The following is a 16,925-nucleotide window of genomic DNA, read 5'->3' as shown; positions in this document are numbered from 1 at the left end:
ACCCCCACCCCCCAGCAGTGCAGGGGCACCCTCCACCAGGCCCCCACTCATGTCTACCATCACCCCCACCCCCCAGCAGTGCAGGGGCTGCCTCCACCAAGCCCCCACTCATGTCACCCACCACCCCACCCCCCAGCAGTGCAGGGGCAGCCTCCACCAGGCCCCCACTCATGTCTCCCACCACCCCCAGCCACCAGGGGCAGCCTCCACCAGGCCCCCACTCATGTCTCCCACCACCCCCACCCCCCAGCAGTGCAGGGGCAGCCTCCACCAGGCCCCCACTCATGTCTCCCACCACCCCCACCCCCCAGCCACCAGGGGCACCCTCCACCAAGCCCCCACTCATGTCTACCATCACCCCCGCCCCCCAGCAGTGCAGGGGCAGCCTCCACCAGGCCCCCACTCATGTCTCCCATCACCCCCACCCCCCAGAATCCAGGGGCAGCCTCCACCAGGCCCCCACTCATGTCTCCCATCACCCCACTCCCCAGCAGTGCAGGGGCAGCCTCCACCAGTCCCCCACTCATGTCTCCCACCACCCCCACCCCCAGCCACCAGGGGCACCCTCCACCAGGCCCCCACTCATGTCTCCCACCACCCCCACCCCCCAGCCACCAGGGGCACCCTCCACCAGGCCCCCACTCATGTCCCCTATCACCCCCACCCCCCAGCAGCGCAGGGGCAGCCTCCACCAGGCCCCCACTCATGTCTCCCTGCACCCCCACCCCCAGCCACCAGGGGCACCCTCCACCAGGTCCCCACTCATTTCTACCACCACCCCAACCCCCCAGCCACCAGGGGCAGCCTCCACCAGGCCCCCACTCATGTCCCCTATCACCCCCACCCCGCAGCAGTGCAGGGGCACCCTCAACCAGGCCCCCACTCATGTCCAACTCATGTCACCCTGCACCCCCATCCCCCAGCAGTGCAGGGGCAGCCTCCACCAGGCCCCCACTCATGTCTCCCACCACCCCCACCCCCCAGCCACCAGGGGCACCCTCCACCAGGCCCCCACCCATGTCCCCTATCACACCCACCCCCCAGCAGTGAAGGGGCAGCCTCCACCAGGCCCCCACTCTTGTCCCCTATCGCCCCACCCCCAGCAGTGCAGGGGCAGCCTCCACCAGGCCCCCACTCATGTCTACCATCACCCCCACCCCCCAGCATCCAGGGGCAGCCTCCACCAGGCCCCCACTCATGTCTCCCACCACCCCCACCCCCCAGCCACCAGGGGCAGCCTCCACCAGGCCCCCACTCATGTCCCCTATCACCCCCACCCCGCAGCAGTGCAGGGGAACCCTCCACCAGCCCCCCACTCATGTCCAACTCATGTCTCCCTGCACCCCCATCCCCCAGCAGTGCAGGGGCAGCCTCCACCAGGCCCCCACTCATGTCTCCCACCACCCCCACCCCCCAGCCACCTGGGGCACCCTCCACCAGGCCCCCACTCATGTCCCCTATCACCCCCACCCCCCAGCAGTGCAGGGGCAGCCTCCACCAGGCCCCCACTCATGTCTCGCACCACCCCCACCCCCCAGCCACCAGGGGCACCCTCCACCAGGCCCCCACTCATGTCTACCATCACCCCCGCCACCCAGCAGTGCAGGGGCAGCCTCCACCAGGGCCCCACTCATGTCTCCCATCACCCCCACCCCCCAGCATCCAGTGGAAGCCTCCACCAGGCCCCCACTCATGTCTCCCACCACCCCCACCCCCCAGCCACCAGGGGCAGCCTACACCAGGCCCCCACTCATGTCTCCCATCACCCCACCCCCCAGCAGTGCAGGGGCAGCCTCAACCAGGCCACCACTCATGTCTCCCACCACCCCACCCCCCAGCCACCAGGGGCACCCTCCACCAGGCCCCCACTCATGTCTCCCACCACCCCCACCCCCAGCCACCAGGGGCACCCTCCACCAGGCCCCCACTCAAGTCCCCTATCACCCCCGACCCCCAGCAGTGCAGGGGCAGCCTCCACCAGGCCCCCACTCATGTCTCCCTGCACCCCCACCCCCCAGCCACCAGGGGCACCCTCCACCAGGCCCCCACTCATGTCTACCACCACCCCAAACCCCCAGCCACCAGGGGCAGCCTCCACCAGGCCCCCACTCATGTCCCCTATCACCCCCACCCCGCAGCAGTGCAGGGGCACCCTCCACCAGGCCCCCACTCATGTCCAACTCATGTCTCCCTGCACCCCCATCCCCCAGCAGTGCAGGGGCAGCCTCCACCAGGCCCCCACTCATGTCTCCCACCACCCCCACCCCCCAGCCACCAGGGGCACCCTCCACCAGGCCCCCACTCATGTCCCCTATCACCCCCAAACCCCCAGCAGTGCAGGGGCAGCCTCCACCAGGCCCCCACTCATGTCCCCTATCACCCCACCCCCCAGCAGTGCAGGGGCAGCCTCCACCAGGCCCCCACTCATGTCTACCATCACCCCCACCCCCCAGCATCCAGGGGCAGCCTCCACCAGGCCCCCACTCATGTCTCCCACCGCCCCCACCCCCCAGCCACCAGGGGCAGCCTCCACCAGGCCCCCACTCATGTCCCCTATCACCCCCACCCCGCAGCAGTGCAGGGGCACCCTCCAGCAGGCCCCCACTCATGTCCAACTCATGTCTCCCTGCACCCCCATCCCCCAGCAGTGCAGTGGCAGCCTCCACCAGGCCCCCACTCATGTCTCCCACCACCCCCACCCCCCAGCCACCAGGGGCACCCTCCACCAGGCCCCCACTCATGTCCCCTATCACCCCCACCCCCCAGCAGTGCAGGGGCAGCCTCCACCAGGCCCCCACTCATGTCCCCTATCACACCACCCCCCGGCAGTGCAGGGGCAGCCTCCACCAGGCCCCCACTCATGTCTCCCACCACTCCCACCCCCCAGCAGTGCAGGGGCAGCCTCCACCAGGCCCACACTCATGTCTCCCATCACCCCCACCCCCAGCATCCAGAGGCAGCCTCCACAAGGCCCCCACTCATGTCTCCCACCACCCCCACCCCCCAGCAGTGCAGGGGCAGCCTCCACCAGGCCCCCACTCATGTCCCCTATCACCCCACCCCCCAGCAGTGCAGGGGCAGCCTCCACCAGGCCCCCACTCATGTCTACCATCATCCCCACCCCCCAGCATCCAGGGGCAGCCTCCACCAGGCCCCCACTCATGTCTCCCATCACCCCACCCCCCAGCAGTGCAGGGGCAGCCTCCACCAGGCCCCCACTCATGTCCCCTATCACCCCCACCCCGCAGCAGTGCAGGGGCAGCCTCCACCAGGCCCCCACTCATGTCCAACTCGTGTCTTCCTGCACCCCCACCCTCCAGCCACCGGGGGCACCCTCCACCAGGCCCCCACTCATGTCTACCACCACCCCCACCCCCCAGCCACCAGGGGCAGCCTCCACCAGGCCCCCACTCATGTCCTCTATCACCCCCACCCCCCAGCAGTGCAGGGGCACCCTCCACCAGGCCCCCACTCATGTCCAACTCATGTCTCCCTGCACCCCCACCCCCCAGCAGTGCATGGGCAGCCTCCACCAGGCCCCCACTCATGTCTCCCATCACCCCACCCCCAGCCACCAGGGGCACCCTCCACCAGGCCCCCACTCATGTCTACCATCACCCCCACCCCCCAGCAGTGCAGGGGCAGCCTCCACCAGGCCCCCACTCATGTCTCCCACCACCCCCACCCCCCAGCCACCAGGGGTACCCTCCACCAGGCCCCCACTCATGTCTACCATCACCCCCACCCCCCAGCAGTGCAGGGGCAGCCTCCACCAGGCCCCCTCTCATGTCCAACTCATGTCTCCCTGCACCCCCACCCCCCAGCCACCAGGGGCACCCTCCACCAGGCCCCCACTCATGTCTACCACCGCCCCACCCCCCCAGCCACCAGTGGCAGCCTACACCAGGCCCCCACTCAGGTCCCCTATCACCCCCACCCCCCAGCAGTGCAGGGGCACCCTCCACCAGGCCCCCACTCATGTCCAACTCATGTCTCCCTGCACCCCCACCCCCCAGCCACAAGAGGCACCCTCCACCAGGCACCCACTCATGTCTCCCATCACCCCCACCCCCCAGCAGTGCAGGGGCGGCCTCCACCAGGCCCCCACTCATGTCTACCACCACCCCCAGCCACCAGCCACCAGGGGCACCCTCCACCAGGCCCTCACTCATGTCTCCCACCACCCCCACCCCCCAGCAGTGCAGGGGCAGCCTCCACCAGGCCCACACTCATGTCTCCCATCACCCCCACCCCCAGCATCCAGAGGCAGCCTCCACCGGGCCCCCACTCATGTCTCCCACCACCCCCACCCCCCAGCAGTGCAGGGGCAGCCTCCACCAGGCCCCCACTCATGTCCAACTCATGTCTCCCTGCACCCCCGACCCCAGCCACCAGGGGCACCCTCCACCAGGCCCCCACTCATGTCTACCACCACCCCCACCCCCCAGCCACCAGGGGCAGCCTACACCAGGCCCCCACTCAGGTCCCCTATCACCCCCACCCCCCAGCAGTGCAGGGGCACCCTCCACCAGGCCCCCACTCATGTCCAACTCATGTCTCCCTGCACCCCCACCCCCCAGCCACAAGGGGCACCCTCCACCAGGCACCCACTCATGTCTCCCATCACCCCCACCCCCCAGCAGTGCAGGGGCGGCCTCCACCAGGCCCCCACTCATGTCTACCACCACCCCCAGCCACCAGCCACCAGGGGCACCCTCCACCAGGCCCTCACTCATGTCTCCCACCACCCCCACCCCCCAGCAGTGCAGGGGCAGCCTCCACCAGGCCCACACTCATGTCTCCCATCACCCCCACCCCCAGCATCCAGAGGCAACCTCCACCGGGCCCCCACTCATGACTCCCACCACCCCCACCCCCCAGCAGTGCAGGGGCAGCCTCCACCAGGCCCCCACTCATGTCCCCTATCACCCCACCCCCCAGCAGTGCAGGGGCAGCATCCACCAGGCCCCCACTCATGTCTACCATCACCCCCACCCCCCAGCATCCAGGGGCAGCCTCCACCAGGCCCCCACTCATGTCTCCCACCACCCCCACCCCCAGCCACCAGGGGCAGCCTCCACCAGGCCCCCACTCATGTCCCCTATCACCCCCACCCCGCAGCAGTGCAGGGGCACCCTCCACCAGGCCCCCACTCATGTCCAACTCATGTCTCCCTGCACCCCCATCCCCCAGCAGTGCAGGGGCACCCTCCACCAGGCCCCCACTCATGTCTACGACCACCCCCACCCCCCAGCCACCAGGGGCAGCCTCCACCAGGCCCCCACTCATGTCCTCTATCACCCCCACCCCCCAGCAGTGCAGGGGCACCCTCCACCAGGCCCCCTCTCATGTCCAACTCATGTCTCCCTGCACCCCCACCCTCCAGCAGTGCATGGGCACCCTCCACCAGCCCCCCACTCATGTCTCCCATCACCCCACCCCCCAGCCACCAGCAGCTACAAAACCATTATATTAAAAATAGACAGTCACAAGGCCCCCACTCATGTCTACCACCACCCCCACCCCCCAGCCACCAGAGCACCCTCCATCAGGCCCCCACTCATGTCCCCTATCACCCCCACCCCCCAGCAGTGCAGGGGCAGCCTCCGCCAGGCCCCCACTCATGTCCCCTATCACCCCACCCCATAGCAGTGCAGGGGCAGCCTCCACCAGGCCCCCACTCATGTCTACCATCACCCCCACCCCCCAGCATCCAGGGGCAGCCTCCACCAGGCCCCCACTCATGTCTCCCACCACCCCCACCCCCCAGCCACCAGGGGCAACCTCCACCAGGCTCCCACTCATGTCTCCCATCACCCCCACCCCCCAGCAGTGCAGGGCAGCCTCCACCAGGCCCCCACTCATGTCTCCCATCACCCCCACCCCCAGCATCCAAGGTCAGCCTCCACCAGGCCCCCACTCATGTCTCCTACCACCCCCACCCCCCAGCCACCAGGGGCAGCCTCCACCAGGCCCCCACTCATGTCTCCCATCACCCCCACCCCCCAGCAGTGCAGGGGCAGCCTCCACCAGGCCCCCACTCATGTCTACCATCACCCCCACCCCCCAGCAGTGCAGGGGCAGCCTCCACCAGGCCCCCACTCATGTCCAACTCATGTCTTCCTGCACCCCCACCCCCCAGCCACCACCCTCCACCAGGCCCCCACTCATGTCTACCACCACCCCCACCCCCCAGCCACCAGGGGCAGCCTCCACCAGGCCCCCACTCATGTCCTCTATCACCCCCACCCCCAGCAGTGCAGGGGCACCCTCCACCAGGCCCCCACTCATGTCCAACTCATGTCTCCCTGCACCCCAACCCCCAGCAGTGCAGGGGCAGCCTCCACCAGGCCCCCACTCATGTCTCCCATCACCCCCACCCCCCAGCCACCAGGGGCACCCTCCACCAGGCCCCCACTCATGTCTACCACCACCCCCACCCCCCAGCCACCAGGGGCAGCCTCCACCAGGCCCCCACTCATGTCCTCTATCACCCCCACCCCCAGCAGTGCAGGGGCACCCTCCACCAGGCCCCCACTCATGTCCAACTCATGTCTCCCTGCACCCCAACCCCCAGCAGTGCAGGGGCAGCCTCCACCAGGCCCCCACTCATGTCTCCCATCACCCCCACCCCCCAGCCACCAGGGGCACCCTCCACCAGGCCCCCACTCATGTCTACCATCACCCCCACCCCCCAGCAGTGCAGGGGCAGCCTCCACCAGGCCCCCACTCATGTCTCCCACCACCCCCACCCCCCAGCCACCAGAGGTACACTCCACCAGGCCCCCACTCATGTCTACCATCACCCCCACCCCCCAGCAGTGCAGGGCAGCCTCCACCAGGCCCCCACTCATGTCCAACTCATGTCTCCCTGCACCCCCGACCCCAGCCACCAGGGGCACCCTCCACCAGGCCCCCACTCATGTCTACCACCACCCCCACCCCCCAGCCACCAGGGGCAGCCTACACCAGGCCCCCACTCAGGTCCCCTATCACCCCCACCCCCCAGCAGTGCAGGGGCACCCTCCACCAGGCCCCCACTCATGTCCAACTCATGTCTCCCTGCACCCCCACCCCCCAGCCACAAGGGGCACCCTCCACCAGGCACCCACTCATGTCTCCCATCACCCCCACCCCCCAGCAGTGCAGGGGCGGCCTCCACCAGGCCCCCACTCATGTCTACCACCACCCCCAGCCACCAGCCACCAGGGGCACCCTCCACCAGGCCCTCACTCATGTCTCCCACCACCCCCACCCCCCAGCAGTGCAGGGGCAGCCTCCACCAGGCCCACACTCATGTCTCCCATCACCCCCACCCCCAGCATCCAGAGGCAACCTCCACCGGGCCCCCACTCATGACTCCCACCACCCCCACCCCCCAGCAGTGCAGGGGCAGCCTCCACCAGGCCCCCACTCATGTCCCCTATCACCCCACCCCCCAGCAGTGCAGGGGCAGCATCCACCAGGCCCCCACTCATGTCTACCATCACCCCCACCCCCCAGCATCCAGGGGCAGCCTCCACCAGGCCCCCACTCATGTCTCCCACCACCCCCACCCCCAGCCACCAGGGGCAGCCTCCACCAGGCCCCCACTCATGTCCCCTATCACCCCCACCCCGCAGCAGTGCAGGGGCACCCTCCACCAGGCCCCCACTCATGTCCAACTCATGTCTCCCTGCACCCCCATCCCCCAGCAGTGCAGGGGCACCCTCCACCAGGCCCCCACTCATGTCTACGACCACCCCCACCCCCCAGCCACCAGGGGCAGCCTCCACCAGGCCCCCACTCATGTCCTCTATCACCCCCACCCCCCAGCAGTGCAGGGGCACCCTCCACCAGGCCCCCTCTCATGTCCAACTCATGTCACCCTGCACCCCCACCCTCCAGCAGTGCATGGGCACCCTCCACCAGCCCCCCACTCATGTCTCCCATCACCCCACCCCCCAGCCACCAGCAGCTACAAAACCATTATATTAAAAATAGACAGTCACAAGGCCCCCACTCATGTCTACCACCACCCCCACCCCCCAGCCACCAGAGCACCCTCCATCAGGCCCCCACTCATGTCCCCTATCACCCCCACCCCCCAGCAGTGCAGGGGCAGCCTCCGCCAGGCCCCCACTCATGTCCCCTATCACCCCACCCCATAGCAGTGCAGGGGCAGCCTCCACCAGGCCCCCACTCATGTCTACCATCACCCCCACCCCCCAGCATCCAGGGGCAGCCTCCACCAGGCCCCCACTCATGTCTCCCACCACCCCCACCCCCCAGCCGCCAGGGGCAACCTCCACCAGGCTCCCACTCATGTCTCCCATCACCCCCACCCCCCAGCAGTGCAGGGCAGCCTCCACCAGGCCCCCACTCATGTCTCCCATCACCCCCACCCCCAGCATCCAAGGTCAGCCTCCACCAGGCCCCCACTCATGTCTCCTACCACCCCCACCCCCCAGCCACCAGGGGCAGCCTCCACCAGGCCCCCACTCATGTCTCCCATCACCCCCACCCCCCAGCAGTGCAGGGGCAGCCTCCACCAGGCCCCCACTCATGTCTACCATCACCCCCACCCCCCAGCAGTGCAGGGGCAGCCTCCACCAGGCCCCCACTCATGTCCAACTCATGTCTTCCTGCACCCCCACCCCCCAGCCACCACCCTCCACCAGGCCCCCACTCATGTCTACCACCACCCCCACCCCCCAGCCACCAGGGGCAGCCTCCACCAGGCCCCCACTCATGTCCTCTATCACCCCCACCCCCAGCAGTGCAGGGGCACCCTCCACCAGGCCCCCACTCATGTCCAACTCATGTCTCCCTGCACCCCAACCCCCAGCAGTGCAGGGGCAGCCTCCACCAGGCCCCCACTCATGTCTCCCATCACCCCCACCCCCCAGCCACCAGGGGCACCCTCCACCAGGCCCCCACTCATGTCTACCATCACCCCCACCCCCCAGCAGTGCAGGGGCAGCCTCCACCAGGCCCACACTCATGTCTCCCACCACCCCCACCCCCCAGCCACCAGAGGTACACTCCACCAGGCCCCCACTCATGTCTACCATCACCCCCACCCCCCAGCAGTGCAGGGCAGCCTCCACCAGGCCCCCACTCATGTCCAACTCATGTCTCCCTGCACCCCCGACCCCAGCCACCAGGGCACCCTCCACCAGGCCCCCACTCATGTCTACCACCACCCCCTCCCCCCAGCCACCAGGGGCAGCCTACACCAGGCCCCCACTCAGGTCCCCTATCACCCCCACCCCCCAGCAGTGCAGGGGCACCCTCCACCAGGCCCCCACTCATGTCCAACTCTTGTCTCCCTGCACCCCCACCCCCCAGCCACCAGGGGCACCCTCCACCAGGCACCCACTCATGCTCCCATCACCCCCACCCCCCAGCAGTGCAGGGGCGGCCTCCACCAGGCCCCCACTCATGTCTACCGCCACCCCAGCCACCAGCCACCAGGGGCACCCTCCACCAGGCCCCCACTCATGTCTCCCACCACCCCCACCCCCCAGCAGTGCAGGGGCAGCCTCCACCAGGCCCACACTCATGTCTCCCATCACCCCCACCCCCCAGCATCCAGGGGCAGCCTCCACCAGGCCCCCACTCATGTCTCCCACCACCCCCCACCCCCCAGCAGTGCAGGGGCAGCCTCCACCAGGCCCCCACTCATGTCTCCCACCACCCCACACCCAGTAGTGCAGGGGCAGCCTCCACCAGGCCCCCACTCATGTCTCCCACCACCCCCACCCCCCAGCCACCAGGGGCACCCTCCACCAGGCCCCCACTCATGTCTCCCACCACCCCCAACCCCCAGCCACCAGGGGCACCCTCCACCAGGCCCCCACTCATGTCTACCATCACCCCCACCAGTGCAGGGGCAGCCTCCACCAGGCCCCCACTCATTTCTCCCACCACCCCCACCCCCAGTAGTGCAGGGGCAGCCTCCACTAGGCCCCCACTCATGTCTCCCACCACCCCCACCCCCAGCCACCAGGGGCACCCTCCACCAGGCCCCCACTCATGTCCCCTATCACCCCACCCCCAGCAGTGCAGGGGCAGCCTCCACCAGGCCCCCACTCATGTCTACCATCATCCCCACCCCCCAGCATCCAGGGGCAGCCCTCCACCAGGCCCCCACTCATGTCTCCCATCACCCCACCCCCAGGGAGTGCAGGGGCAGCCTCCACCAGGCCCCATTAATGTCCCCTATCACCCCCACCCCGCAGCAGTGCAGGGGCAGCCTCCACCAGGCCCCCACTCATGTCCAACTCATGTCTTCCTGCACCCCCGCCCCCCAGCCACCGGGGGCACCCTCCACCAGGCCCCCACTCATGTCTACCACCACCCCCACCCCCCAGGCCACCAGGGGCAGCCTCCACCAGGCCCCCACTCATGTCCTCTATCACCCCACCCCCCAGCAGTGCAGGGGCACCCTCCACCAGGCCCCCACTCATGTCCAACTCATGTCTCCCTGCACCCCCACCCCCCAGCAGTGCATGGGCAGCCTCCACCAGGCCCCCACTCATGTCTCCCATCACCCCACCCCCCAGCCACCAGGGGCACCCTCCACCAGGCCCCCACTCATGTCTACCTACATCACCCACCCCCCAGCAGTGCAGGGGCAGCCTCCACCAGGCCCCCACTCATGTCTCCCACCACCCCCACCCCGCAGCCACCAGGGGTACCCTCCACCAGGCCCCCACTCATGTCTACCATCACCCCCACCCCCCAGCAGTGCAGGGGCAGCCTCCACCAGGCCCCCACTCATGTCCAACTCATGTCTCCCTGCACCCCCACACCCAGCCACCAGGGGCACCCTCCACCAGGCCCCCACTCATGTCTACCACCGCCCCCACCCCCCAGCCACCAGTGGCAGCCTACACCAGGCCCCCACTCAGGTCTCCTATCACCCCCACCCCCCAGCAGTGCAGGGGCACCCTCCACCAGGCCCCCACTCATGTCCAACTCATGTCTCCCTGCACCCCCACCCCCAGCCACCAGGGGCACCCTCCACCAGGCACCCACTCATGTCTCCCATCACCCCCACCCCCCAGCAGTGTAGGGGCGGCCTCCACCAGGCCCCCACTCATGTCTACCACCACCCCCAGCCACCAGCCACCAGGGGCACCCTCCACCAGGCCCTCACTCATGTCTCCCACCACCCCCACCCCCCAGCAGTGCAGGGGCAGCCTCCACCAGGCCCACACTCATGTCTCCCATCACCCCCACCCCCATCATCCAGAGGCAGCCTCCACAAGGCCCCCACTCATGTCTCCCACCACCCCCACCCCCCAGCAGTGCAGGGGCAGCCTCCACCAGGCCCCCACTCATGTCCCCTATCACCCCACCCCCCAGCAGTGCAGGGGCAGCCTCCACCAGGCCCCCACTCATGTCTACCATCACCCCCACCCCCCAGCATCCAGGGGCAGCCTCCACCAGGCCCCCACTCATGTCTCCCACCACCCCCACCCCCAGCCACCAGGGGCAGCCTCCACCAGGCCCCCACTCATGTCCCCTATCACCCCCACCCCGCAGCAGTGCAGGGGCACCCTCCACCAGGCCCCCACTCATGTCCAACTCATGTCTCCCTGCACCCCCATCCCCCAGCAGTGCAGGGGCACCCTCCACCAGGCCCCCACTCATGTCTACGACCACCCCCACCCCCCAGCCACCAGGGGCAGCCTCCACCAGGCCCCCACTCATGTCCTCTATCACCCCCACCCCCCAGCAGTGCAGGGGCACCCTCCACCAGGCCCCCTCTCATGTCCAACTCATGTCTCCCTGCACCCCCACCCTCCAGCAGTGCATGGGCAGCCTCCACCAGGCCCCCACTCATGTCTCCCATCACCCCACCCCCCAGCCACCAGCAGCTACAAAACCATTATATTAAAAATAGACAGTCACAAGGCCCCCACTCATGTCTACCACCACCCCCCAGCCACCAGGGGCACCCTCCACCAGGCCCCCACTCATGTCCCCTATCACCCCCACCCCCCAGCAGTGCAGGGGCAGCCTCCGCCAGGCCCCCACTCATGTCCCCTATCACCCCACCCCATAGCAGTGCAGGGGCAGCCTCCACCAGGCCCCCACTCATGTCTACCATCACCCCCACCCCCCAGCATCCAGGGGCAGCCTCCACCAGGCCCCCACTCATGTCTCCCACAACCCCCACCCCACAGCCACCAGGGGCAACCTCCACCAGGCCCCCACTCATGTCTCCCATCACCCCCACCCCCCAGCAGTGAAGGGCAGCCTCCACCAGGCCCCCACTCATGTCTCCCATCACCCCCACCCCCCAGCATCCAAGGTCAGCCTCCACCAGGCCCCCACTCATGTCTCCTACCACCCCCACCCCCCAGCCACCAGGGGCAGCCTCCACCAGGCCCCCACTCATGTCTCCCATCACCCCCACCCCCCAGCAGTGCAGGGGCAGCCTCCACCAGGCCCCCACTCATGTCTACCATCACCCCCACCCCCCAGCAGTGCAGGGGCAGCCTCCACCAGGCCCCCACTCATGTCCAACTCATGTCTTCCTGCACCCCCACCCCCCAGCCACCACCCTCCACCAGGCCCCCACTCATGTCTACCACCACCCCCACCCCCCAGCCACCAGGGGCAGCCTCCACCAGGCCCCCACTCATGTCCTCTATCACCCCCACCCCCAGCAGTGCAGGGGCACCCTCCACCAGGCCCCCACTCATGTCCAACTCATGTCTCCCTGCACCCCAACCCCCAGCAGTGCAGGGGCAGCCTCCACCAGGCCCCCACTCATGTCTCCCATCACCCCCACCCCCCAGCCACCAGGGGCACCCTCCACCAGGCCCCCACTCATGTCTACCATCACCCCCACCCCCCAGCAGTGCAGGGGCAGCCTCCACCAGGCCCCCACTCATGTCCAACTCATGACTAACTGCACCCCCGACCCCAGCCACCAGGGGCACCCTCCACCAGGCCCCCACTCATGTCTACCACCACCCCCACCCCCCAGCCACCAGGGGCAGCCTACACCAGGCCCCCACTCAGGTCCCCTATCACCCCCAAACCCCCAGCAGTGCAGGGGCAGCCTCCACCAGGCCCCCACTCATGTCCCCTTTCACCCCACCCCCCAGCAGTGCAGGGGCAGCCTCCACCAGGCCCCCACTCATGTCTACCATCACCCCCACCCCCCAGCATCCAGGGGCAGCCTCCACCAGGCCCCCACTCATGTCTCCCACCGCCCCCACCCCCCAGCCACCAGGGGCAGCCTCCACCAGGCCCCCACTCATGTCCCCTATCACCCCCACCTCGCAGCAGTGCAGGGGCACCCTCCAGCAGGCCCCCACTCATGTCCAACTCATGTCTCCCTGCACCCCCATCCCCCAGCAGTGCAGTGGCAGCCTCCACCAGGCCCCCACTCATGTCTCCCACCACCCCCACCCCCCAGCCACCAGGGGCACCCTCCACCAGGCCCCCACTCATGTCCCCTATCACCCCCACCCCCCAGCAGTGCAGGGGCAGCCTCCACCAGGCCCCCACTCATGTCCCCTATCACACCACCCCCCGGCAGTGCAGGGGCAGCCTCCACCAGGCCCCCACTCATGTCTCCCACCACTCCCACCCCCCAGCAGTTCAGGGGCAGCCTCCACCAGGCCCACACTCATGTCTCCCATCACCCCCACCCCCAGCATCCAGAGGCAGCCTCCACAAGGCCCCCACTCTTGTCTCCCACCACCCCCACCCCCCAGCAGTGCAGGGGCAGCCTCCACCAGGCCCCCACTCATGTCCCCTATCACCCCACCCCCAGCAGTGCAGGGGCAGCCTCCACCAGGCCCCCACTCATGTCTACCATCATCCCCACCCCCCAGCATCCAGGGGCAGCCTCCACCAGGCCCCCACTCATGTCTCCCATCACCCCACCCCCCAGCAGTGCAGGGGCAGCCTCCACCAGGCCCCCACTCATGTCCCCTATCACCCCCACCCCGCAGCAGTGCAGGGGCAGCCTCCACCAGGCCCCCACTCATGTCCAACTCATGTCTTCCTGCACCCCCACCCTCCAGCCACCGGGGGCACCCTCCACCAGGCCCCCACTCATGTCTACCACCACCCCCACCCCCCAGCCACCAGGGGCAGCCTCCACCAGGCCCCCACTCATGTCCTCTATCACCCCCACCCCCCAGCAGTGCAGGGGCACCCTCCACCAGGCCCCCACTCATGTCCAACTCATGTCTCCCTGCACCCCCACCCCTCAGCAGTGCATGGGCAGCCTCCACCAGGCCCCCACTCATGTCCAACTCATGTCTTCCTGCACCCCCACCCTCCAGCCACCGGGGGCACCCTCCACCAGGCCCCCACTCATGTCTACCACCACCCCCACCCCCCAGCCACCAGGGGCAGCCTCCACCAGGCCCCCACTCATGTCCTCTATCACCCCCACCCCCCAGCAGTGCAGGGGCACCCTCCACCAGGCCCCCACTCATGTCCAACTCATGTCTCCCTGCACCCCCACCCCTCAGCAGTGCATGGGCAGCCTCCACCAAGCCCCCACTCATGTCACCCACTACCCCACCCCCCAGCAGTGCAGGGGCAGCCTCCACCAGGCCCCCACTCATGTCTCCCACCACCCCCAGCCACCAGGGGCAGCCTCCACCAGGCCCCCACTCATGTCTCCCACCACCCCCACCCCCCAGCAGTGCAGGGGCAGCCTCCACCAGGCCCCCACTCATGTCTCCCACCACCCCCACCCCCCAGCCACCAGGGGCACCCTCCACCAGGCCCCCACTCATGTCCCCTATCACCCCCACCCCCCAGCAGTGCAGGGGCAGCCTCCACCAGGCCCCCACTCATGTCCCCTATCACACCACCCCCCGGCAGTGCAGGGGCAGCCTCCACCAGGCCCCCACTCATGTCTCCCACCACTCCCACCCCCCAGCAGTGCAGGGGCAGCCTCCACCAGGCCCACACTCATGTCTCCCATCACCCCCACCCCCAGCATCCAGAGGCAGCCTCCACAAGGCCCCCACTCATGTCTCCCACCACCCCCACCCCCCAGCAGTGCAGGGGCAGCCTCCACCAGGCCCCCACTCATGTCCCCTATCACCCCACCCCCCAGCAGTGCAGGGGCAGCCTCCACCAGGCCCCCACTCATGTCTACCATCATCCCCACCCCCCAGCATCCAGGGGCAGCCTCCACCAGGCCCCCACTCATGTCTCCCATCACCCCACCCCCCAGCAGTGCAGGGGCAGCCTCCACCAGGCCCCCACTCATGTCCCCTATCACCCCCACCCCGCAGCAGTGCAGGGGCAGCCTCCACCAGGCCCCCACTCATGTCCAACTCATGTCTTCCTGCACCCCCACCCTCCAGCCACCGGGGGCACCCTCCACCAGGCCCCCACTCATGTCTACCACCACCCCCACCCCCCAGCCACCAGGGGCAGCCTCCACCAGGCCCCCACTCATGTCCTCTATCACCCCCACCCCCCAGCAGTGCAGGGGCACCCTCCACCAGGCCCCCACTCATGTCCAACTCATGTCTCCCTGCACCCCCACCCCCCAGCAGTGCATGGGCAGCCTCCACCAGGCCCCCACTCATGTCTCCCATCACCCCACCCCCAGCCACCAGGGGCACCCTCCACCAGGCCCCCACTCATGTCTACCATCACCCCCACCCCCCAGCAGTGCAGGGGCAGCCTCCACCAGGCCCCCACTCATGTCTCCCACCACCCCCACCCCCCAGCCACCAGGGGTACCCTCCACCAGGCCCCCACTCATGTCTACCATCACCCCCACCCCCCAGCAGTGCAGGGGCAGCCTCCACCAGGCCCCCACTCATGTCCAACTCATGTCTCCCTGCACCCCCACCCCCCAGCCACCAGGGGCACCCTCCACCAGGCCCCCACTCATGTCTACCACCGCCCCACCCCCCCAGCCACCAGTGGCAGCCTACACCAGGCCCCCACTCAGGTCCCCTATCACCCCCACCCCCCAGCAGTGCAGGGGCACCCTCCACCAGGCCCCCACTCATGTCCAACTCATGTCTCCCTGCACCCCCACCCCCCAGCCACAAGAGGCACCCTCCACCAGGCACCCACTCATGTCTCCCATCACCCCCACCCCCCAGCAGTGCAGGGGCGGCCTCCACCAGGCCCCCACTCATGTCTACCACCACCCCCAGCCACCAGCCACCAGGGGCACCCTCCACCAGGCCCTCACTCATGTCTCCCACCACCCCCACCCCCCAGCAGTGCAGGGGCAGCCTCCACCAGGCCCACACTCATGTCTCCCATCACCCCCACCCCCAGCATCCAGAGGCAGCCTCCACCGGGCCCCCACTCATGTCTCCCACCACCCCCACCCCCCAGCAGTGCAGGGGCAGCCTCCACCAGGCCCCCACTCATGTCCCCTATCACCCCACCCCCAAGCAGTGCAGGGGCAGCCTCCACCAGGCCCCCACTCATGTCTACCATCACCCCCACCCCCCAGCATCCAGGGGCAGCCTCCACCAGGCCCCCACTCATGTCTCCCACCACCCCCACCCCCAGCCACCAGGGGCAGCCTCCACCAGGCCCCCACTCATGTCCCCTATCACCCCCACCCCGCAGCAGTGCAGGGGCACCCTCCACCAGGCCCCCACTCATGTCCAACTCATGTCTCCCTGCACCCCCATCCCCCAGCAGTGCAGGGGCACCCTCCACCAGGCCCCCACTCATGTCTACGACCACCCCCACCCCCCAGCCACCAGGGGCAGCCTCCACCAGGCCCCCACTCATGTCCTCTATCACCCCCACCCCCCAGCAGTGCAGGGGCACCCTCCACCAGGCCCCCTCTCATGTCCAACTCATGTCTCCCTGCACCCCCACCCTCCAGCAGTGCATGGGCACCCTCCACCAGGCCCCCACTCATGTCTCCCATCACCCCACCCCCCAGCCACCAGCAGCTACAAAACCATTAT

The sequence above is a fragment of the Ambystoma mexicanum genome, chromosome 3p (assembly GCF_040938575.1).
Source record: "Ambystoma mexicanum isolate Mex_15411 chromosome 3p, UKY_AmexF1_1, whole genome shotgun sequence".
NCBI classification, from domain to species: domain Eukaryota; kingdom Metazoa; phylum Chordata; class Amphibia; order Caudata; family Ambystomatidae; genus Ambystoma; species Ambystoma mexicanum.
Note: the sequence above shows the minus strand (reverse complement) of the source record.